Below are 23,593 nucleotides of genomic sequence, written 5' to 3'. Positions count from 1 at the left end.
ATACAATCTAGCAGATTTTCATTATGCCTATAATCGCTGGATTCCCTATCCACTGGCCGATACCAGTCGGATTTTCAGGAGATATAATAACTAATTACATCTTCTTACAGTATAAAAGATAATGATCATAGAGATCAAGGTACGCTCTTTTGACACAATTACTCTAGAGTTCAAAGCATCTCATTACACTCGCCCTTTTTTTCAGTTTACTGATTTGAGTATCGGAGTGGATGTCGTAGACGCTAACCACATCACATTCTTTTTCTTGTAGATTGACCAATCACAACATAACCTCATTTCAACCACATTATTTAGTGCTATTGCTGGGGAATTCCATTAGATTTTCTTTGTTCAATTGGAGTAGAAACATGTCTTTCATTCATTTTCCTCTTAAAAAGAAACTTTTTCCTTCTCTATTCTCTAAAATGGCTAACAATTCATGAGTTGCTGTTAAGACTGCTACGAATAAGAGCATAACCATTTCCTCCACTCCTGATAATGGACAAAATACCCTATCAATGGTTAGCTGATTTGAGCAATCTAAATAATGAGCAGATGCTGCAGTACATAAAAAGACTACAACACTCTCTAGCAGTATAAAGCTCGGGAGGAGGCCTCCTTTATGGCTCCCAGGATAAGGGAGGAGGCTTTCATCAACACCATGAGGACTTGAACATAGGCAATCCAAACAGTCCAAGGGGAAAACCAAGTTGGAGGAAGAGGAGTCGTCAGACGAGGCTCTAAAGGATGTCGATTGAAAGCTGATACGGGCCATGCAAAGGTAGAAGGAGCGGGAGGAGGATTATGAGTTGGACGATGCCTCGCCCCTACTAGAAAAAATCTTGGCGAAGACATTTCCTGCCAAATTCAAACTTTCAAGTTTGGACAAATTAATGAATTGCAAAACTCACCACTTTTTCCATATTAAATTCCATGATTTTGCTATGATTTTTATATAAACAGTTGGCTTTTTACTTGGATTTTAATTTTGGATAGGTTTTGAGTTGAAAATATAAAAAATAACTAAAAGAGACTATTTTAGATTTATTTTCGTCTGGAAAATACAACTTTGTCCAAGGCTGTGATCCAAATTCGATGGATAGATTGCAAGATTTCTGTTTTGCTAACTGTATATAATTCAAAACTGTTTCAGATAACTACAAATACAATCAGATCAGGATTAGTATAACAATCATAATAGGAGTAGTAGATTTATTTTACCTTTTTCTTTTTTAAATTTTTAATAATTATCTTTTTGTTTAGAAAAAGCCAATATATAGGCTGCTTTAGAAGTAGAAGAGGCATATATCCACGATCATCTCTACACCTCTTCTCTTCTTCCCATTCTCTCCTTTCATTTCCTCTTCTAGCCAAACTCTTTTTTCTTTTTCTTTTTCTGCAATTTTATTATGGCTCTTAGTGGCTGAACACATTTTTTCAGTTAAAAGTTAATTAAGTTGAGGTTTATTTAAAGTCGTGAGATTTATTCTTAATTTCTGTTCATTTTAATTTTTGTTTTCAATCTTTTTCTGTTTACAAGGAATATCACCTCCATTGTTGTCATTTTAGAAATTCAAGAGACTTATTGAATCTCCTAAATAGACAACATATTACTAATTAATCCAAGTAAATACATAATTATTTAAATAGGTTGATACAAATAGCAATTAACATATCTATTTATATTAAGAAACTGATTAATTTGATTTAAATAATTCGCTTGCAATTATTGATCAAGTTTGGATTCTTCTCTTCTTAAAGCAATTAATTAATTAAATCTATACACTTGATGGGATTATTAATTAATTAAGAATTAATTTAAACGTTACGCATGTTAATTTAATCTTAAACAAGAATTAGTGGAATTCGCTTGTTTGAACACTTTAACCAAACAATGGACAATTAAATGCATCACATCTTGAATCAATGATCAACGGCAAATCTCTCAAATTTAATTACCTTCAACTAAAGTTTTTTTTTAACTTGATTATTTATTTCATCATCCAATTTTTCTTTTTTAGTCTTTCTTAAATATATATAGCTAAAGTAAATCACCCAAGACTACAATTTTTGGCATGCTAAAACTGTTTTTTCCATGGTGAACAATAGCCGACTCAACAACTTTTTTGAGAAAAAACAAGCTAAGCTTATAGATAAGTTTGCAGCACATTATATTACTATAGGTCCTAAAACCCACGGCTGTGAAATCACTTTGAAACCCACTGAGGTTTATTATCATACACTCTTCTTCTCTGTATGTTATCAAACACCTATTTATAATTGTCTATTCTTGTTTCCTCAATCTAATTTTTAGGTTAAGTTAAAGAAAAAATAGAGGCTCACCCTAACAAAAACACCTTGCATAGATCATAATTCTAGGAACTTGCACTTATTGTTGTAGGCAACAAAGTGTAGTTTATAGCATAAAAAATCCTCAGAAACAACCATGAAATTCCAATTTTAGTCTTTGTCAACCTTTATTTAAAACAAGAATCAGTCCAAGAAGCAACTGTTTCTAATAAATTCCTTAAGCACCATTGTTTTTCAACATGAATCTCCTAATTTCAATCAAATAAAGGAGAATTGAAAAGGTACTCTTTTGTAGTTTTTTTAATAATTACTTAAAATACTTTTGCTCACCTTGCTCCTTTAGGAAATCAATCTAAGAAAACACAGTTCCATCATTCTTGCAAAAGGCAAAAAGATCAAAGGAGAACACTTTGAATCAAAACCACCATAAACAAGTATCACCTCCATGCAAATTAAAATTACTTTCTGATGTATTCCTTATTCTCATACTACACTATTCCTTCACAAGAAAATAATGAGTATTCACAAAGCAAAACAAAAGAGAGAAGATGTAAAAAGAAAAACAAATGAAGAATATTGTAAAGAAGGAAAGAGGAAGAAGAAGCAAGTAGTCGTATTCTTGCACGCGCGAACAAATATTCTTCTAAAATGTGAGAAGGAAAAAGACAAGAAGAGGAAGAAGGAGTAAGCAATTAGACAATCAACAATGCAGAATTTTTATAGGCATTAAGAAATATGAGAAAAAAAAAAAAGCAAAGGAAAAGAATAGAAAAAGAGTAAGCTGATGACGTCGTTTTGGAAAAGGGTGAAGAGCAAGGAAGGCATTCCTGCGTCCAAAGCAAAAGGACTAAATGAATCACAATGGACAAGAAATTTGGGGTCAAATGTGTACTTTAATGCCCAAATCAATTAAAATCAATTTGAAATTGAACGGTGCATGGAGAACCACACTTTATATTATAGAGAATGAATATTGTTTTAATAGTTCACATGCCTATATATTTTCAAAGGCAAATAATGAATTTATAAATAAGTAATAAAGTTTTAGATAATAATATCACTCGAGTAAGCCTAAACTACATTACACAATGGCAACTTTCTATTAGAACCTGCAATGACGACCGTGATTAGAACACTTAGACATCCAGACTCGGTTGCTCAAGGCCTAAAGACGGTTGTTCATAGTATTTGCATGGTTGACTCAGATCTTTGAAGGTTCATCTCGTTAAGGTAGAGTCTCAAGCCTTTCCATTTTTTACTATTGATGGTTGTTATGATCCAGCCACCGAAATTCTTACAATCATGGGATCCCTTATCCACTAGTAGGTATATTCTGAATTATCAGGGAAACTACTAACTACCCACTCTTCTTATAGTATAAAAGCAGTTCAGAATACAAAATCAAGATACATATTCTATTACTCACTTAAGCTGATTACAGTTCTTATTTCACTCGCCACTTGAGCATTTTCTTATTTGAGCATCAAAGTGATTGCCTCTAGGTACCAACCACCTTACTTTTTCTTTTTGCAAGTTGCCAGGTCATATAAGGAATATTTTTGAAAATATCATTTGGTTCCATTACTGGGATCCAAAAGCCTTTCTTGATCATTTTGGAAATCTGGCTTGTTCAATAAGTTTCATTTTCCCTTTTTCTTATTCAAACTCTTGTTTATCTCCAATGGCTGATTGCTCGCAGGCAATTACTAAATTTGCTTTAAATAGGGGAGCTATTATCTCTTCCACCTTCGGAAGTGGATAAAACACTCTCCCTATGTTAGCTGAAATGGACCTTAATAATCTCAACAATGAGTAGGTGATGCAGTATATTAAAAGACTGCAGCTACTCTTAAGTAGTATAAGGCTCAAAAGGAGACTTCCCAAAGTTTCACGAAGATACAAGAAGTGACTTTCCAAGGAACGCTCAAGACTATGGGAGAAGCGATCCATGCCCATTCTAAGGGGAAGGGCAAAGTTGAAGATAAGGAGTCCTTAGATGAGACTCCAAGGAGTGTGGATTGGAAGCTAGTACGTGTTGTCTAGAGATTTCAAAAGGAGCAGGAGGAAGACTAACTTGGGAGATGCCTTGCCCTTATTTGATGAAATCCTAGGGGAGACGTTTCCATCGAATTTCAAGTTACCTAGCTTGGATAAATATGATGGAACTTCGAACCCAAAGAGTCATTTGGACATCTTTAGAACCACAATACAATTGTAAGACGTCAATGATTTTTTCTTGTGCCGAGTCTTTCCGTTTACATTAATAGGATTGACCCAGAAATGGTACCAGTACCTTAGCCCAGGTTCTATTAATAACTTCACTCAGGTTGCTATAGCTTTTAATTCTAAATTCATTACATGTATACCTCCAAAAAAGCTCTTCTTTAACCTCCGAAAGATTCGGCAAGGTGAGGGAGAGTCTCTAAGGAGCTTTATTTTATGGTTCAATAGTGAAGCCATACAAGTAGAGAACCTAAATCATTAGATAGCTTATGAAGCATTGAAGAAGGGAATAAAAAACATAAATGACTCACGGTTGTCGAAGCAGGTCAAAAATAACCTTTGTAATACCCGGCTAGAGTCTGGCACCGGAATTCCTACTGTCCGGTGGAATCTCGGATGTCGGAACCCTCTAGAAGGGTAATAGATATGTTTTTCTAAAGTGTTTTGGTATGTTTTAGTGTTTTAAGTGTAAAGAAAATGAGTTTTTGAAAGAAAAGCACCAAGGAAGAAAAGCCAGGTTCGGCCGCCGAACATGCATGGCTTTAGGCATCACGTTTGGCCGCCGAAGGTGGTCTGGCCAGCCACCTATAAAAGGCTATAGGTCGGTGAATGGATAAGATTTTTTCCATTTCCACGGACAGAGGTGAGACCATGATCTTCCTTGGATGATCTTCATGTTTTCTCCAAATCTTTCAAAGTTTTGATGAGTTTTTATGTTGTTTTGAAGCTCTTGAGCTAAAAACCAAAGTTTTGAAGCTTGGAGACTTTGAGAGCGAGTTTCTCCATATCTCCACGTTAGGATCGTCTATCCTCTCTTTTTCAAGAGGTAAGTGAAGATCCTTAACTTCTTTTCACGTTTTATGGAGTATTATGGGTAGAGATACATGAGTAGGTTAAGTAGGGTTTTTGGTTGATTGTTGATGAAAGCATGTTTATGTGTTGAGTTGTGATGTTTGTTGGGGTTTTAAGGTAGTTTTGGACCCCTTTGTGCATGTACTTGAGTATATGCTTGTTGTTGAGTTGTTGGTTGCATGATGAGTGAAGTTGGGTGTAATACCCGGCTCGTTCTGGCATCGGAATTCCTACCGTCCGGTGGAATCTCGGATGTCAGATTCGTGTTGCGGGGTTTTCTCAAGGTTTTCTAACATGTTTTTGTAAGTGTTTTATGGTTTTGAAAGGAAAGGGAATAAGTTTTGAAGAGAAAAGACCAAGAAGGCAAAATGCAGGTTCGGCCGTCGAAGGTAATGTTTGGCCGCCGAAAGTGCTATAGGTTCGGCTTCCGAAACTTCACGTTAGGCCGCCGAACGTTGCATGGTTTTGCATGCAGTTTCGGCAGCCGAAGGAAGGGCGGTTGGCCACCTATTTAAGCCCCGTTGACTGGCCATGGAGGGTGCTGGAAGCTCTCTTTGTGGTCAAGGTGGGGTTTAGGTTCTCCTTGGATGTTTTCATGATGTTTTCCTCCAATATTGCAAGGTTTTCATGAGTTTTCCCTTGGTTTTGAAGGTTTGAGTAAAAAGAGGAAGTGGTGGAGCTTGAAGCTTGAGGAGCTTGGTTTCTCCATGTTTTTGAAGCTAGGATCACACCAGCCTTTGTTCTAGAAGAGGTAAGTGTTGATCCTTGTGTTTTCTAGTGTTTAAGTAAGTTTTATGGAGGGAAAGGGTAGAGTTGCATGGTGAGGTGCAAAGGATGTTTTTGAGGGTTTTTATGCCTGAGTATGTTTATGTGTTATGGGTGTTGTTTGTTGGGGGTTTTAGGTAGTTTTGGACCCCTTTGTGCATATATTTGCGTATATGCTTGCGATGTGTGTTGAGAGGTATGTTTGAGTGAGGTTTGGGGGAAGTTGAGCATGAGGTGAGCTAGGTTCTGCCTAACTGAAGAACCCAGCTTCGGCCACCGAAGGAAGGTTCGGCCGCCGAAGGTGTTGAGGAGGTGGTTTCGGCTGCCTCAACCTGCCCCCGAAGGATTGGACTTTCGTCTCTGGAGGGGAGGTTCGGCCGCCGAAGGTTAGAGACTTTCGTCTCTGGCGTATGGTTTGGCCCCCGAACCTTACCCCCGAAGGCTTCGGCCGCCGAAAGAGGAGATTCGGCCGCCGAAAGTAGGCGAGTTTCGTCTCTGGAGAGGACATTCGGCCGCCGAACCTGCCGCCGAAAGTGTCCTGTCCAGCCTTCTTTTGCATGCTTTGTGTGGTTCTTCTAAGGGCTTTTAGGGGTTGGTTTAGGGAGTTGGTTTAGAGTTATGTTAGCAGTGTTTGGCACCTCATGTGCGTCCACCTGTGTAGGATCGGACCTGAGGCGAGGTGTTTAGCTCCAGTGTGAGCGTTGGCCCAGAGTTAACTACAGCTTGGTTTCAGGTGAGTAGACCTAACTATGCATGTTTTCAAGTTCATGGTTAAAGATAGTAACAGTATGAGCATGAGACACGCATCATGGATGCCATGTTATACTAGGTTGTATTGCATTAGAGATCACGAATATGCTGCATTGCATTATTCTTGTTGATGGGATGGACCAAGGCGATCTCAGTAGCCCGTTACCTGTTATGTCTAGATAAGACCTTTGGGAGCTCCGCAGTTAGGGGCCGGGCTCTAGTACATGTAGTGACCTGGGAGTCCGTAGGACCGGGCACCTACAGAGGGAGTTCTGGGATCATGTCTAATCCGAGATGTGAGATGTTTGTGCTGTGACACATTCCATGAACGCATGTAATGAATGAACTGTTTTATGGTTTCTACTCACTGGGCTCTAGTAGCTCACCCCATTCCCTTAACCCCAGTTTTGCAGGGCCAGAGTTCAGCAGAGAGAGAGAGAGAGCTATGGGAAAAGCAGAGGTTCAGCTTGGGTTGCTATGTTTGGCTGTCATAGTATAGCTAGGTTGTGATAGAGTGGCATGTAAATATGCTTGATGTATATGTGTATGCAAGATGATGTAAAAATCTAAGGATGATATGTTCTGATATGTTTGTATGTTTGTTTGTATAGTTTAGTAGTGGACATGATGTATGGACATGATATGTGAGCATGATGTATATAGAGATTATGATGGAAAAAGCATGTTGTCCAGAGAGAGAGTATAATGAGATAATGTCTAGAGTTGCGCTTTGCCCAGTGTTTGCTTAATCCCTAGTATATGCATGTATCCTGTTTTACGTTTCTTGATGAGAAATGTGTCACGCTAGGCTTAACAGATGATGTGTTGCTAAAACTCCAGTGATCAGGGAAGAAAGGGTATAAAATCCCTTGACCCAGCTGAGAGGGAAGAAAGGGCAAATCCCTTGACCCAAAGGGAAGAAAGGGAAAATCCCTTGACCCAAAACAGAAGCTAAGGCTAGCCTGTATTATGTTGGCCCTACGAGGATGGGGTCTATGTTTTTCAGTGTAGTAGGAGATCACTGGTGTAGGCCTTTACGGCTGTGGTTTTAAGGTTAAGCCTGGTGGTTTTCCAGAAAAGGGTTTAAAAGCTAGTGTTCTAGTGGGATCATGTGTGGGATTAATCAGGTAATCAGAGTTCAGTTTAGGCTTGCTACGGGTCCCGGCGGCCTTAAGCCGATCTGGATCCTAGCGCCGAGCAGTTTGGAGCCGTTACAGAAGGGTGGCGGTTTTCGGGCTGTTACATTGGGTGAATTTTTTTGCACGAAGCAGAGCAGGGTTCTGCCTTACTGGAGAACCCAGTTTCGGCCGCCGAAGGAAGGTTTGGCCGCCGAACATGCTAAGGAGGTGGTTTCGGCTGCCTAAGCTCACCCCCGAAAGTTTGGACTTTCGGCTCTGGAGGGGGTTTCGACCGCCGAAAGTGCCGCCAAACATGCATGAGTTTCGTCTCTGGAAGGACTTTCGGCAGCCGAAGGTGCTACCGAAAGTGTCTGAGTTTCGGCTCTGGAGGGACTTTCGGCCGCCGAACCTGTCGCCGAAAGTGCCATGTCCAGCCTTCTTTTGCATGCTTTCCTTGATTGTTTTAGGATGTTTTAGGGGGGTTTTTGGAGAGGTTTTTAGAGTTGTTCTTGAGTTAGTTTGGTCCCTCATTTGAGTCCATCTATGTAGGAACGGACCAGAGGAACCGAAGTGATCAGCAGTGAGCACTGCTTCAGAGTTAGTACAGAGTCAGCCAGAGGTGAGTGGAACTAAACTTAATCTTTTTAATTGAGAAATCAAATGCTTTTAGCATGTTTCATGCACCATGAATATGCAATAGGTTGATTGCATTAGAATTCACGAATATGTTGCATTGCATTCTATATTGTTGATGTGGATGGATGGTGGATGATCCATGAGTCTCTGAGAAAGACTAGGTGCCCATTCTACGCCCTGGCACGAGCTATGAGAAAGACTAAGTGCCCATTCTACGCCCTGGCTTGAGGTATGAGGAAGACCAAGTGCCCATTCTACGCCCTGGTACGAGTATAGTATGTCGGGACTATTGGTGACACATTCATCCTTGCTGTGAATTGTCTGTGATATGATGCATTTCATTTGAGCATGTTTATTAACAATGTTTTACTGTTCTACTCACTAGGCTAGTATAGCTCATCCCTCTCCTTTAACCCCAGTATTGCAGGATCAGAGTTCAGGGGGAGTTCAGCAGGGTACAGGAAGAGTAAAGAGTTGTGTAATAGTATAGTGTGGACATGTAATATTGTAAAGAGATGTTTTAGTATTGTTTAGAGTATAGTAGTGTGCTTGACCCATATGTTTTTGTAAATCCCTTTTTGTATACATGGTCTGTTTATGTAAATATTTTATTGATGAGTATGAAAAATCAGGCTTAACATATTCAGAGTTTTAACCCGTCTAGAGCAATGATGAGAGCTCTAGTAAGGGGTTCTGTAGTACAGAGATAGTGCATGCACAGGTTGAGCCCTGGAACAGAGTAAATTTTTACATTTTTACAGAAAAATGTATGATCATGTATGAGATTTTACAGGTACACAGAGAGTATAGCAGGCTTGCTACGGGTCTCGGCGACCTTAAGTCGATCTGGATCCTAGCGCCGGTAGCGGTCCGGTTTCCGGGTCGTTACAACCTTTCTGGTTATCAACAATTTACAACTGCAGATAGTGGTGAAAGGATCGAATCCACAGGGAATTGAAAACTTACCTATTTTCCTTATCAAGACCAAGAAAATAAACTGAAACAATAATAAATTGAAAACAGAATAAACTGAAAGCAAAATAAACTGAAACGAGATAAAATTGAAACGAGATAAAACTGAAACGAGACAAAACTGAAACGAGATAAAACTGAAACAAAATAAAACTGAAAGCCAAATAAACTAAAAACGAGATAAACTGAAAACAAACAGACTGAAAGTAAAATGGGGGGGGGGTTTGAGATTAATTTAATTAATCTAAAACTGAAAGCAATAAAAATAAAGCAAATAATAAAAATAAAGAGAAATAAATAGTAAGAAAGCTCTAGTTGAAGAATTGGATCCACTTCAGTTGTTGGGATTGATCATTGACACTTAGTTTCTTTTGATTGATTCAATAGATTAGTTATGGAGATGGAAGACGCTTCTCACCACCATGTCTCTCCTTATGATTAAACCAATTAGGGAACGTCCTCTAATTAATTACTAATTAACAAATTGCCAAGGAACGTACTTGGACCTTAGGCATCAAAACAATTGTTAATTGTATGAAGAGATAGAGAGATCCAATCCTAACTACTCAAACGCATGAGATGTTGCTAGATCATACAATTTCCTTGGTTTTTACACCAAGTGTTCTTATGTTTGAATAATCCAAGCAATTACGGACTTAAATCACCCAAACTAACATATTATTACCTTGCAATCAAGAATCAATTGGCCATATTGATCAAAACAACAAAGCAACAATGGAATTAAGCATGAGATTGTATGAATATTGAATAACAAAAGATAAACAATGTTTGATCAAGTCTCCCAATCCATAAAACAACTAAAGCATCACCTAATCTTCAACTAGAATAAAATATTTCAGCCTCTCATGGCTGAAACAAAATAAAAAAAATAAACAAAAAAAGAAAGGTAGAAGAAGAGATGTGAATTTCGTAGGTGCCTCCCAAGGGGGGCTTAAAAGTTGTGTGGAGGCTCCTTATGTGTCTTTTTATAGTTGAAAGTGCTGCCCTAAATCATACTTGCTTCCTAATTAGTGAAGCGGCTACCCAAAGTGCTGAAAAGGAAAGAATCGCATTGCAAATTCTTCGGCAGGAAGGAGGCGCGCGGATCAGGCTTCAGAAGAGGAAGGATGCGCGCGGATTGCAGAAGAGGAAGTGGAGCACAGTCATTGAATGTAGAAGGGAAAGTGAATCTGTCCAGTCTTTCCTTTTTAGGTGGAGCCTTCGTTTGAATTTTAAATGCTGAACGCAGAAGAGGCAAGTGCGTCTTCATGAGATCTTGCTGCCTAAATAGGAAGATATGACTACTGCAGTGAGTGCACATCTTTGAATTGAGGAAAGAAAGATCTGCGATTTGAATTTCAAATAATCTTCTGACTGAGCTTTTCTTATTTGCTTTTGCTTCTACACTTTCCTTATTTGAGGACTTTCTTTTTCTGAAAACTTTCCTTATTTGACACTTTCCATAATTGGCTTCACCTTCTGAATGAGGAAAGAAGAATCTGCAATTTGAATTTCAAAGAATCTGTTGATTGCGCTTTCCTTTTCTGGCACTTTCCTTATCAGAAAACTTTCCTTATTTAGCACTTTCCATATTTGAAAACTTTCTTTTTTGGCACTTTCCATATTTGGCACTTTTTGGCAGTTTTAAGAGCATTTTCTCCAGATTGTCTCTTTACACCTAATATCTGCAAAACATGATTAAAACCACAAAATTAGGCAGAAAAGATGTAAATAAATATCAAGAACATAGTGATAATATGGACTAAAATATGCTCTATCAATAAAGTTCATGGTTCCCCTAATAAAGAATCTAACGACCACCAATCAACAATTGATAGATAAAGCCTAGAAATACTTATGATTAGATGATGAAATACAAGCACTAATAGAAGATAAAAGGGTGGGCCATAATAAGACCCATAAATTGGACAGGTAAAGCCACAAAAGTGAAAGGGGGAGTTACCCAGTGTCACGAGGCAGGGATGACTGAGGTAAGTATAAGAATTATACTCCATTAAATGACTCAAGAATGCATATACTCATGTGGATAAGGAAAAATGATAAGAAAGTCAGATAGCATGCCAAGCTTAACCCCAATAAGGCAAGCAGGTGGGATAAAACAAAGTATTGTCGAATCCTCGGAGGTCATGGGGCATACTATAGAAGAATGCAGGCAGCTAAAGGTTGCAATTGCAAGGCCTATTAGAGATGGAACTCTAAGAAGGTTTGCAAGAAAAGATAAAGAAGGAAAGAGATTAGAACATGAGGTAAAAGCCTTGGTTAATTATGATGAAAATGAACCCTTAGGGGTCATAAATGTGATTGCAGGGGGACCGAGCTGTAACAAAGGAAAGAATAAATGCACCCTTAAGGATGTGCTTTCTATTGAAAAAGATCTATGGGCAAGCAAGAGGTGGACATTCAGATCGAGTGATAGGATTATTGAGTCACCGTACAATGACCCACTAGTGATAAGTGTAAGGTTAAACATGTATGAGGTTAAATGGGTGCTCGCTGAAATGGGAAGCTCGGTAAATCTCTTAATCCTCTAGGTTCATAATAAATTAGATCTTTATAAAAATAGCTTAACTAAGATCTCCTATCCATTAGTAGGTTTAGAAGATAAAATTGTGGCAATTCTAGGCACCATAAACTTTCTGCTTGTGCTAGAAGATGAAAAGTAAAGCCAAGAAATGTATGTGAAAATTTGCAGTGGTAAACATTCCACTGACATATAATATCATACTCGGATGCCCGGTCTAGAATTACCATGGTATTGTAATTAACATGGTTTTTTTATGCTTAAAGTTATCAACCCTAAGGGAGTGGCGATAGTCCGAGATAGTTAAAAGTTAACTTAGGAATGTTACACACACGTACTCCACCAAAGACCTCAAAAAGATAACAATGCTAATTGAATTATTGAAAAAGTCTGAGTCTCACACAAAGCCTGCTCTAGCAGACCTAGTGGAGGAAATCATGCTAGAAACAAAGAAAAGGGTATGTTTTGGTACAACCTTAAATAATGCTATAAAAGAAGAATTTGCCAGTTACGTGGTAAGCGAGAGATGATTGGTGTGCTGAGGGTACGTGGTAGGCCTATCAGCTCATCCTAGGGGCACTGACTTGGCCAATGCTGCGCTGGCAATTTGCTGGGTAGCCACCAAAGTAGGGCCAATTTCTAGAGAGGCGATAGGTAGAATTGGCCAATTCTCTAGAAGTTTCTCCATCGACCAACCCACTTTGACAAAGGCGGTAAAGATGGATATTTTGAGCCATTCTCAAGTAGGTTTTCAACATGAGACCATTTTATTGCTCCATCTGGAGAGACAAATGGCTGGCTGAGATTTTTTGCTTAAAAATCCAAAAATTATGAAAATTGTCAACCACATCCTTAGAGGTGGGGTTGCCTATAAATACCCCATCTTCTCTCCATTTTTTTTACCACGGCAGAAAATACTTCTTTAAGTGTCCATTGTGCAATAGAGAGCCCTCTTCTGATGTAAGCACGACCAACAACACCAAAAATGATGAGCTAGCATTGCCTCAAGGACCAATTACAAGGCTGAGATCCAAGAGGTTGAAGGAAGCACTTCAAGGATTCATGAAGGAATATGTTGAAGCTTTGCAAGTTCATTTTGAAGTTGAAGAACAATCTGGCCATTCCAAGTCAATTAGGCCAAATGTGTCCTTATTGACAATTCAAATTTTGTATTTATAGTGGGTAGTTATTTAGTAGTTGGTAGTTAACCAGTAGTGGATAGTTATCTAGTAGTGGATAGTGGCAAAGATCATGGGTCCATGTATAGTAGTGGGAAGTGGCAAAGATCTTGGGTCTTAATTTAGGCTATATAAAGCATCTCTTTTTCTATATTGTACACACAGATTATCAATTATTCAATACAATTGCTTTATGCGATTCTTCTTTGAGAGCTTAAGAGAGATCTTGGTTCTTGACATTGCATCACGAATAAGGTTTGATACTAATGTAACGACCCGAAAATCGGACCGCTACCGGCGCTAGGATCCAGATCGGCTTAAGGCCGCCGGGACCCGTAGCAAGCCTGACATGCAACCTGTAACCCTGTTTAATCCCATACATGATCAACAATTATACATAAAAATTTAAAACTTTTCTTTCATACATTCTATCATCCACCAAACTCAACCTGTGCATGCACTGAACATATACATAATCATAAACTTGACCCCTCTGTGGGATCTCATCAAAGCCCCCAATGGGTGGCATAACTAGAGTTGAGTTGGCTAAACATGGACATCAATAACATTAAGATCATGTTTCAAAAGGGATTACATTAAACTATGGTCAAGCACACTTCTAACCTCAATATCATTACATTACATATCTATACATCATTATACAATCTGTCATGTCCACTTTCTAACTATTACATACATAAGACTTCATTACTCTTCTCGACTTCTCTGTCTAACCCGTACCTGTAAACCTGGGGAATTTGGGAGAGGGGTGAGCTACTAGAGCCCAGTGAGCAGAATAGTAAAGCATTTAAAACATATGATAACATGAAATGTATCACATCACAACTAATCATATCAAGGATGAACTTGTCACCATTTAGCCCTCTACATAATCCAATCACGCCAGGGGCGTAGTGCAGGCCACACCTGGTCTTTCTCTTATACATAACATAACATAACATACATAATCCATGATGCCGGGGGCGTAGTGCAGGCCACATCCGGTCTTTCTCTTACATAGTGCCAGGGGCATAGTGCAGGCCACACCTGGACTTCCATATCATATCATCATGTCATAACATATGAGGGCTAATGGATCATTCAACATTCATCCACATCAACAACATATTATGCAATGCAACATATTCGTGATTTCTAATGCAAGTGTAATACCCGGCAGATTCAGACATCGGAATTTCTACCGTCCGGTGGAATTCGAGGATGTCAGAGGTTTCTAGAAGGGTAAGAGAACGGTTTTCTAAAATATTTTTAAGTATTTTAAAGGTTTAGAAGGAAAAATGATTGAGTTGTGACAAGAAAAGGTTTTGGGGACAAAGGCCAGGTTCGGCTGCCGAAGGTACGTTCGGCCGCCGAAAGTGCCCAATGTTCGGCCCCCGAAGGTTATGTTCGGCCCCTGAAAGTTGCATGGTTTTGCATGCAGTTTCGGCAGCCGAAGCTGAGGTGGTCGGTTAGTTGTGCACGCTCCTCAGTCCGTGGTTTGGCCAGGTGTTCACCTCCAAATCATGACCAGAGGTTAGGCCACGTCTCCCTTGACTCATCTGCAAGCTTTTATCAGCTCGTGCAGAGGGTTGAGTGTGTTTCAAAGCGTTTTGTAAGGTGAAGAGAAAAGAGAGGTTTTGGTGGTTTGAAGCTTGTGAAGGGGATTTGCTGAGTTCAAGTTGTTCCTCTTCTAGTTTCAGGAGGTAAGAGAGTTGTTCCTCTTCTTGTTTTATTGTCCATAACTACCAGTTGCTTATATAGGTTAGTTTTCGTGTTTTCATGGTTTATGCATGATTATGTGTTATGTGTCTTGTTTTGTTAGGGTTTTAAGTTAGTTATGGACCCCTTGAAGCATGTACATGAGTATATGCATCGTTTGAGAGGTTGAATGCAAGATTTGGGGAGTATGGAAAGAGTTGGGAGGCTGGTTGAAGCTTGAAGCTGAGTTCTTGATGAACTCAGGTTCGGCAGCCGAAGGTGCATTCGGCCGCCGAACCCCTTGCATGGTGGCTTTGACTGCCACAGCTTGCCCCGAGTGTTTTGGAGGTTCGGCTCTGTTTGGAGGGTTCGGCCGCCGAAGGTGCCGCCGAAGGTACTTGAGTTTCGGCTCTGGAGAGGACATTCGGCCGCCGAACCTGCCGCCGAAAGTGTTCTGTCCAGCCTTCCTTTGCTTGTTTTGCATGCATGTTTCGCGGTGTTCTAGAGGGGTTTTGGGACGTTGTTTTATCAGTTGTATAGAGTTTGTTTGGTGCCTCATTTGCGTCCTCCATTGTAGGATTGGACCCGAGGAACCGAGGTGTTTAGCAGGCGTAGCGATTATAGAGTTAGAGGTAGCCCAGAGTTAGCCAAGCAGTGGCTACAGGTGAGTGGAACTAAACTTCCTATTTTATTTGAGAATGACACGATTCTAGCATGATCCATGCATCATACACTGCCATGTTATATCTTAGGTTGTGTTGCATTAGAATTCACGAATATGATGCATTGCATAAGATGTTGTTCCTGTGGATGAATGTTGGATGATCCTTAGCCCTTGACAGAGAGCAGATACAGAGTTATGGCATGAGATAGCCATACCAGGTCGCCCCTGGATAGGCCAGGTCGCTCCTGGTACTATAGTCAGAGCACAGAGTAGAGGTAAGAGAAGACCAGGTGATGACATCGTCTCCCTGGCACAGTTGGTCATGGTATGATATCAGAGCAGAGATAAGAGTAGACCAGGTGATGACATCGTCTCCCTGGCACAGTTGGTCAGATTATCACATGTAGTTGAGGGCTGTTGGTGACAAGTTCATCCTTGAGATGATATGTTTGTGATGTGATGCATTTCATGAAAGCATGTAATTAATGAACTGTTTTACTGTTCCTCCTCACTGGGCTCTAGAGCTCATCCCACTCCCTTAACCCCAGTTTTGCAGGTTCTGAGATAGCTATGGGAAGTCAAAGTCAGCAAGAGTACAGAGGAAAGTTATGCATGAATGTATGTTTGTAATAGCATAGTGGACATGATGTAATTAAAAGATTAGTTGTAATGTAATGTATAGATATGTACTGTCATATACTGGATAGACTTATGCTTTCCCTAGTGTCCTTGCTATAGTGTGATGTATGATTAATCCCTTGTACATGAATCCTGTTTTACGTTTCTTGATGAGAAATGTGTGAGTTAGGCTTAATGCATGGCTTGGATGAGATACCAGTGGGATGTGTTACAGATGAAAAAGGGTTTCAATCCCTTGAGCCACAGCAGATGGTAGTCCCTGGTATAGGCCCTGAGGGCCATTTCAGATTGACATATCTGAGTAGCAGTAGTTAAGCCTACCGAGTTTTCCAGGATTGTTGAGTCATTCTATATCATGTATGGGATTTATCAGGTACACAGCAAGTATAGTTGGCTAACTACGGGTCCCGGCGGCCTTAAGCCGATCTGGATCCTAGTGCCAGTGATGGTTCGGACCGTTACTGAGGGGTACCGGTTTTCGGGTCGTTACAGATTGGTATCAGAGCATAGGGCCTCAAGAGTACGATGTGTTGAGCAAAGATGCTCAAGGACTAGAGATATCCCACATCGGAAAGAGGTGTTGTCTTGTATAGGAGGGGAAGCACAATAGGTAAAATCATGTCCACTAGGATAGGATGTGGAGTCCTGTCTTGCATGCTGATGTGAAATGCCATGATGAGTTGCATGTGCATTATTGATCTGTTTGATATGTGTTGAGGATTCATGTGTTTTCACATGGATCATTTGATGATATTTTTGTGTGATGTTGTGCTTTTCAGAGGCAGGATGAGAGGAACTCGTCGATCTGCGAGATTGACAGGAGCTCCGCCGGAGGATGAGGACATGGATGCTCATCTCCCCGTTCTGCAAAGGGCAACATCAGATAGTATAAGCAGAGAAGGTACATCAAGGGACCCTAGAAGGTCTGTTGATGAGAGTAGAAGGGGAGTTGTCCAGAGTGGTATGTCAGGGTTTATGAGAGAAATAGAGGAGAATGAGCAGAGTAGAGATGGTAGCTTTGGCAGGAGTAGGTTGGGAGGAGATATGGGTGAGTCCCAAGGAGGCACTCAGGCCTCGAGATTTGTTCCACCTCAGTATCCACCCTACCAGTGGGGGGCAGAGTACCCGATGAGAGGTACATCAGAGGTTCCTCGGTATAACCCATATCCCACCTTTATGCCCTATCCTTCCTTTTACCCGCCAAATCCACCGTTATATCCACAGTATACCATATTTCCACCCTTCTTTTGTTACCCAGGGTCAGTAAACCCTAACCTAGGGCATGTTGCATCTCCTCCACCACCAGGAGAACCAGTAGCCCCAATTGTCCAAACACCCAAGCCTAGTTCACCTGGGGAAAGTATGGTGCAGATGACAGCTTACTTGAGGTTGGATGTTCCCAAATGTGAGACTGGTGATGACCCTGCTGAGTATCTTAGACTGGTCAAGATGATAACTGATGAGTTGGAAGCCAGTGAGAGTAGAGCCATTCAGATGGCAGGGAGCACATTGAATTGTGAGAAGGCAAGGGAATGGTTCACCCAGTATGTGGACCCGAGGGTAGAAAGCTTATCCTGGGCGCAGTTTACTACAGAGTTTGCAGGATGGGCTTGTCCAGAGAGCTTAAGGGAGCGTAAAGAGAGTGAATGTGAGCAACCAGGGCAGACAGAAAATATGAGTATAGAACATGACCCAGAGAATAGTGACCGTTTCCCTTTGGGTGAGGCTGCTGCAAGGAAGAAAAAGAAAGTGAGAGGCCTGAAAGGGTCAAAGAAAAGAGAGTTTTGGAATAGGGTAAAGTTTGGCATGGGTTTTTGCGAGGGTTCGAGTTCTGGTTGGGATAGCTCTAGATGTGCGAAGTGCGATAGGAGGCACAAAGGCGTATGTCGGGCTGGGACAACAGCATGTTTCAGGTGCGGACAGGAGGGGCACATGGCACGAGAGTGTCCCATTATGACCGTATCCGCACAGTTCCCGCAGACACCCTCAGAGAATAGACGTCCACCAGAAGCTCCAACCTCAGTACAGGGCAGAGGGAGAGAAAGAGGGGTAGTCCCTTCGTCAGGAGGTTCCTTAAGTGGAAGTCCGGTAGTTCCGGCTCGGATTTTCACCCAGGATCAGCCAGAGACAGACACACGGAACACAGTGGTGCCAGGTAAACTCACTTTTGAGTGTTCTGATGTGTATAGAATATCAGTTGATGTGAAAATCGTAAAGCGGAATAGAGTTAGATGTTCAGAGACAAAAGTTCAGTGAGTCGTGAAAGATTAGTCAGCCAGGAAAAGCTCGAGAGCTATAGCCGTGGATTTGAAATCCAGGTAGAGAGAGAGTGATCTCTCAGCTCTGAGTGTAGACCTCAAATAAAGAAATAAGTTAGAGAATAGCGTAAGAAAGTGAAAAGTAAGAAAAAGAATAAAAGTAAGGAAGAGAAAAGTAAGCAAAGAAAAGAATAAATGAGATAATATAGAGCAGAGAAAGAATAGAATAGAGTAAAGGTAAAGGACGAAAGTGTAGAAGGAGAGTTCAGTTTGGTCTGGGATTAGATGGCGATGAGCTCTGGTTCAGATAGTTCTGGATGCGTGAGGTGTGGAGTGTACACGAAAGTAGTCTGTTGGTATGGGACTACGGCATGTATAGATGCGAGCAGGAAGGACTCATGTTATGTGAGTGTCCTACTGCGGCCCTGAGTGGCACAGTCCCAGCAGATGACTTCTAGTAGTGTAACTCAGCCTGTAGCTCTAGCCATGTTTCAGGACAGTGGTTAAGGTAGGAGAAGAGAGTTCTCCTTTTCTTTGGTCGGTTCCCGAAGGAAGATTCGTTAGCTGTAGCTTGGATCTTTATCCTGACTCAGTAGGAGGCTAACACATCGAACACGGTGACAGCAGATACAGTCACTTGAGGGTGTTCAGATGTGTAAGTTATAGTGGACCCTGATGTTTCTTTCCTTGTTGTTTTGAGAGCCATAGATAGAGGAGGGTTTGATAACGTCTGGGCTTAGAGAGTTTTCTTTGGGTTGGTAGACCCGAGTGTGATCCATCTGTGGCAGAGTCAGTCTGTCGGTTCAGTTCAGAGTCTGTTGCGTATGGGGAGAGTAGTGGATGCAATCCAGCTGACCTTATGGTTCTAGAGTTGACTAGTGATGTCAATCTAGGGCGGATTGGCTAGCTACTCGAGGTACTACCTAAGTCTGCAAAGACAAGGTAGGAGAGGTCAGAGTTCAGAGGCTCGGATGGATCAGAGTTAGTCCTTAGAGGGGACAACATAGCATTCCCAGAAGTTTGATATCAGCCCTACAGGCTCGTGAATTGTGTAGGCAGGGTAATCAGGAGTTTTCTTGCTCTTGTTTGAGAGCAGAATAGCCAGGTCAGGGAACTAGCCTCAGTACGCATAGACAGAAAAAGAGAAAGAGAGTTATATGTGTTATCCCAGATAAGCTAGCAGGATTACCAATAGAGTCTGGACGTTAAGTGAGGATGGAGACTAGACTTATCTTCACCTCTTCCTACGAAAAGTTGAAAAAGTTGTAAGAACGAGAAAAGCAGTTGCATAAGTGAGAAGATAGTAGAGTAGTGTGAACTTGGTAGCGAAGGATTCTATCCGACTTAGTACTACACACCCTGGAATGTACCAGTGTCGGTGTAAGAACGGAAGGAGGAAACCTTGAGACGTTGTCATAACTGTGAGTTGTACAAGGTCATTACCAAGGACAGGTATTCCCACGCAGGCTTAATGATATGTGGAGACAGCTAGTAAGAGCTGATTATCCTCCACAAGGGATCTAAGAGGTGGGACCTAGATGTTGAGAATGAGAGAGCGAGTTAACGAAAAAAAAAAAGCCAGGATAGTAAAGAAGAAGAAAGGTGGGCAAGGATCAGAGTGTGCAGCAAAAGCGTAGAATAGTTCAGAAACATAGAGAAGCATGCCCAGTATCTACTAAGTGTTGTAGATAAGAGAACACGGCATAGAGGCCAAGTTCTGTAATATGAGTTCGATTTCAGGGCATGTCTGTATGAATTGTGAAGTGTCACAATACGATTTCTACAGTAAGTAGAGAGTTGAAGCTAGGCATCTAGCATTTCCTTAGAGTTATTGCTCCTCTGCTCGGGGTGAATAAAAAGAAGCAAAGGTGAGTGTAACCAGAGGAGTGTAACTAGAGCGGAGAAAAGGTAAAGAGAAAGGAAAGTCAGTAGGGAGCAAAGAGAGTCAAATGGACTGTGTACAGACAGGAGTGATCAGTAATCAGTGTAGAGTGTGAACACAGATTAAGCAGTTAAGGGTCAACAGAGGTAGGACGTATAGATAACCCGAGAGGGTTTCCGTCAGTAATCTCTGTGTCTCCTTGCAGAGGAAGGTGTTAGGCTTTCCTTACTTCCTTATTTGCATGTGTGTTTATTGTGTGAACATTCGAGGACGAATGTTCTTAAGGGGGGAAGAATGTAATACCCGGCAGATTCAGACATCGGAATTTCTACCGTCCGGTGGAATTCGAGGATGTCAGAGGTTTCTAGAAGGGTAAGAGAACGGTTTTCTAAAATATTTTTAAGTATTTTAAAGGTTTAGAAGGAAAAATGATTGAGTTGTGACGAGAAAAGGTTTTGGGGACAAAGGCCAGGTTCGGCTGCCGAAGGTACGTTCGGCCGCCGAAAGTGCCCAATGTTCGGCCCCCGAAGGTTATGTTCGGCCCCCGAAAGTTGCATGGTTTTGCATGCAGTTTCGGCAGCCGAAGCTGAGGTGGTCGGTTAGTTGTGCACGCTCCTCAGTCCGTGGTTTGGCCAGGTGTTCACCTCCAGATCATGACCAGAGGTTAGGCCACGTCTCCCTTGACTCATCTGCAAGCTTTTATCAGCTCGTGCAGAGGGTTGAGTGTGTTTCAAAGCGTTTTGTAGGGTGAAGAGAAAAGAGAGGTTTTGGTGGTTTGAAGCTTGTGAAGGGGATTTGCTGAGTTCAAGTTGTTCCTCTTCTAGTTTCAGGAGGTAAGAGAGTTGTTCCTCTTCTTGTTTTATTGTCCATAACTACCAGTTGCTTATATAGGTTAGTTTTCGTGTTTTCATGGTTTATGCATGATTATGTGTTATGTGTCTTGTTTTGTTGGGGTTTTAAGTTAGTTATGGACCCCTTGAAGCATGTACATGAGTATATGCATCGTTTGAGAGGTTGAATGCAAGATTTGGGGAGTATGGAAAGAGTTGGGAGGCTGGTTGAAGCTTGAAGTTGAGTTCTTGATGAACTCAGGTTCGGCAGCCGAAGGTGCATTCGGCCGCCGAACCCCTTGCATGGTGGCTTTGACTGCCACAGCTTGCCCCGAGTGTTTTGGAGGTTCGGCTCTGTTTGGAGGGTTCGGCCGCCGAAGGTGCCGCCGAAGGTACTTGAGTTTCGGCTCTGGAGAGGACATTCGGCCGCCGAACCTGCCGCCGAAAGTGTTCTGTCTAGCCTTCCTTTGCTTGTTTTGCATGCATGTTTCGCGGTGTTCTAGAGGGGTTTTGGGACGTTGTTTTATCAGTTGTATAGAGTTTGTTTGGTGCCTCATTTGCGTCCTCCATTGTAGGATTGGACCCGAGGAACCGAGGTGTTTAGCAGGCGTAGCGATTATAGAGTTAGAGGTAGCCCAGAGTTAGCCAAGCAGTGGCTACAGGTGAGTGGAACTAAACTTCCTATTTTATTTGAGAATGACATGATTCTAGCATGATCCATGCATCATACACTGCCATGTTATATCTTAGGTTGTGTTGCATTAGAATTCACGAATATGATGCATTGCATAAGATGTTGTTCCTATGGATGAATGTTGGATGATCCTTAGCCCTTGACAGAGAGCAGATACAGAGTTATGGCATGAGATAGCCATACCAGGTCGCCCCTGGATAGGCCAGGTCGCTCCTGGTACTATAGTCAGAGCACAGAGTAGAGGTAAGAGAAGACCAGGTGATGACATCGTCTCCCTGGCACAGTTGGTCATGGTATGATATCAGAGCAGAGATAAGAGTAGACCAGGTGATGACATCGTCTCCCTGGCACAGTTGGTCAGATTATCACATGTAGTTGAGGGCTGTTGGTGACAAGTTCATCCTTGAGATGATATGTTTGTGATGTGATGCATTTCATGAAAGCATGTAATTAATGAACTGTTTTACTGTTCCTCCTCACTGGGCTCTAGAGCTCATTCCACTCCCTTAACCCCAGTTTTGCAGGTTCTGAGATAGCTATGGGAAGTCAAAGTCAGCAAGAGTACAGAGGAAAGTTATGCATGAATGTATGTTTGTAATAGCATAGTGGACATGATGTAATTAAAAGATTAGTTGTAATGTAATGTATAGATATGTACTGTCATATACTGGATAGACTTATGCTTTCCCTAGTGTCCTTGCTATAGTGTGATGTATGATTAATCCCTTGTACATGAATCCTGTTTTACGTTTCTTGATGAGAAATGTGTGAGTTAGGCTTAATGCATGGCTTGGATGAGATACCAGTGGGATGTGTTACAGATGAAAAAGGGTTTCAATCCCTTGAGCCACAGCAGATGGTAGTCCCTGGTATAGGCCCTGAGGGCCATTTCAGATTGACATATCTGAGTAGCAGTAGTTAAGCCTACCGAGTTTTCCAGGATTGTTGAGTCATTCTGTATCATGTATGGGATTTATCAGGTACACAGCAAGTATAGTTGGCTAACTACGGGTCCCGGCGGCCTTAAGCCGATCTGGATCCTAGTGCCAGTGATGGTTCGGACCGTTACTGAGGGGTACCGGTTTTCGGGTCGTTACAGCAAGCATCCTAGAATATCACATGGCATCCGTGATGCATGAACATGCTCAAAACTGATTTATTTATTTATTTAAAAGCATAAGAGTCATTCCACTCACCTCTGGCTAGCTCTGACACTGACTGAAGCAGCTGACTCACTGTTGGGGTCCTCGGTTCCTCGGGTCCGAACCTACACAGGTGGACTCAAATGAGGGACCAAACAACTAGAACATAACTCTAAAAACATCCCCCAAAAACCCCCTAAAACACCTCAAAACAATCATGTAAAAACATGCAAAGGAAGGCAGAACAGGGCAGGTTCGGCGGCACCTTCGGCAGCCAAAAGTCCCTCCAGAGCCGAAACCCAGGTAGGTTCGGCGGCACCTTCGGCGGCCGAAAGTTCCAGACAGAGACGAAAGTCTCTTTTCGGGGGCAACTTCGGCAGCCGAAAGGCCTGCCTCCCCAGCCATGTTCGGCGGCCGAAAGTTCCTTCGGCTGCCGAACC

The sequence above is a fragment of the Manihot esculenta genome, chromosome 4, assembly GCF_001659605.2.
Source record: "Manihot esculenta cultivar AM560-2 chromosome 4, M.esculenta_v8, whole genome shotgun sequence".
NCBI lineage: Eukaryota > Viridiplantae > Streptophyta > Magnoliopsida > Malpighiales > Euphorbiaceae > Manihot > Manihot esculenta.
The sequence above is the reverse complement of the archived record's forward strand: the minus strand, read 5'-3'. Positions refer to the sequence as shown.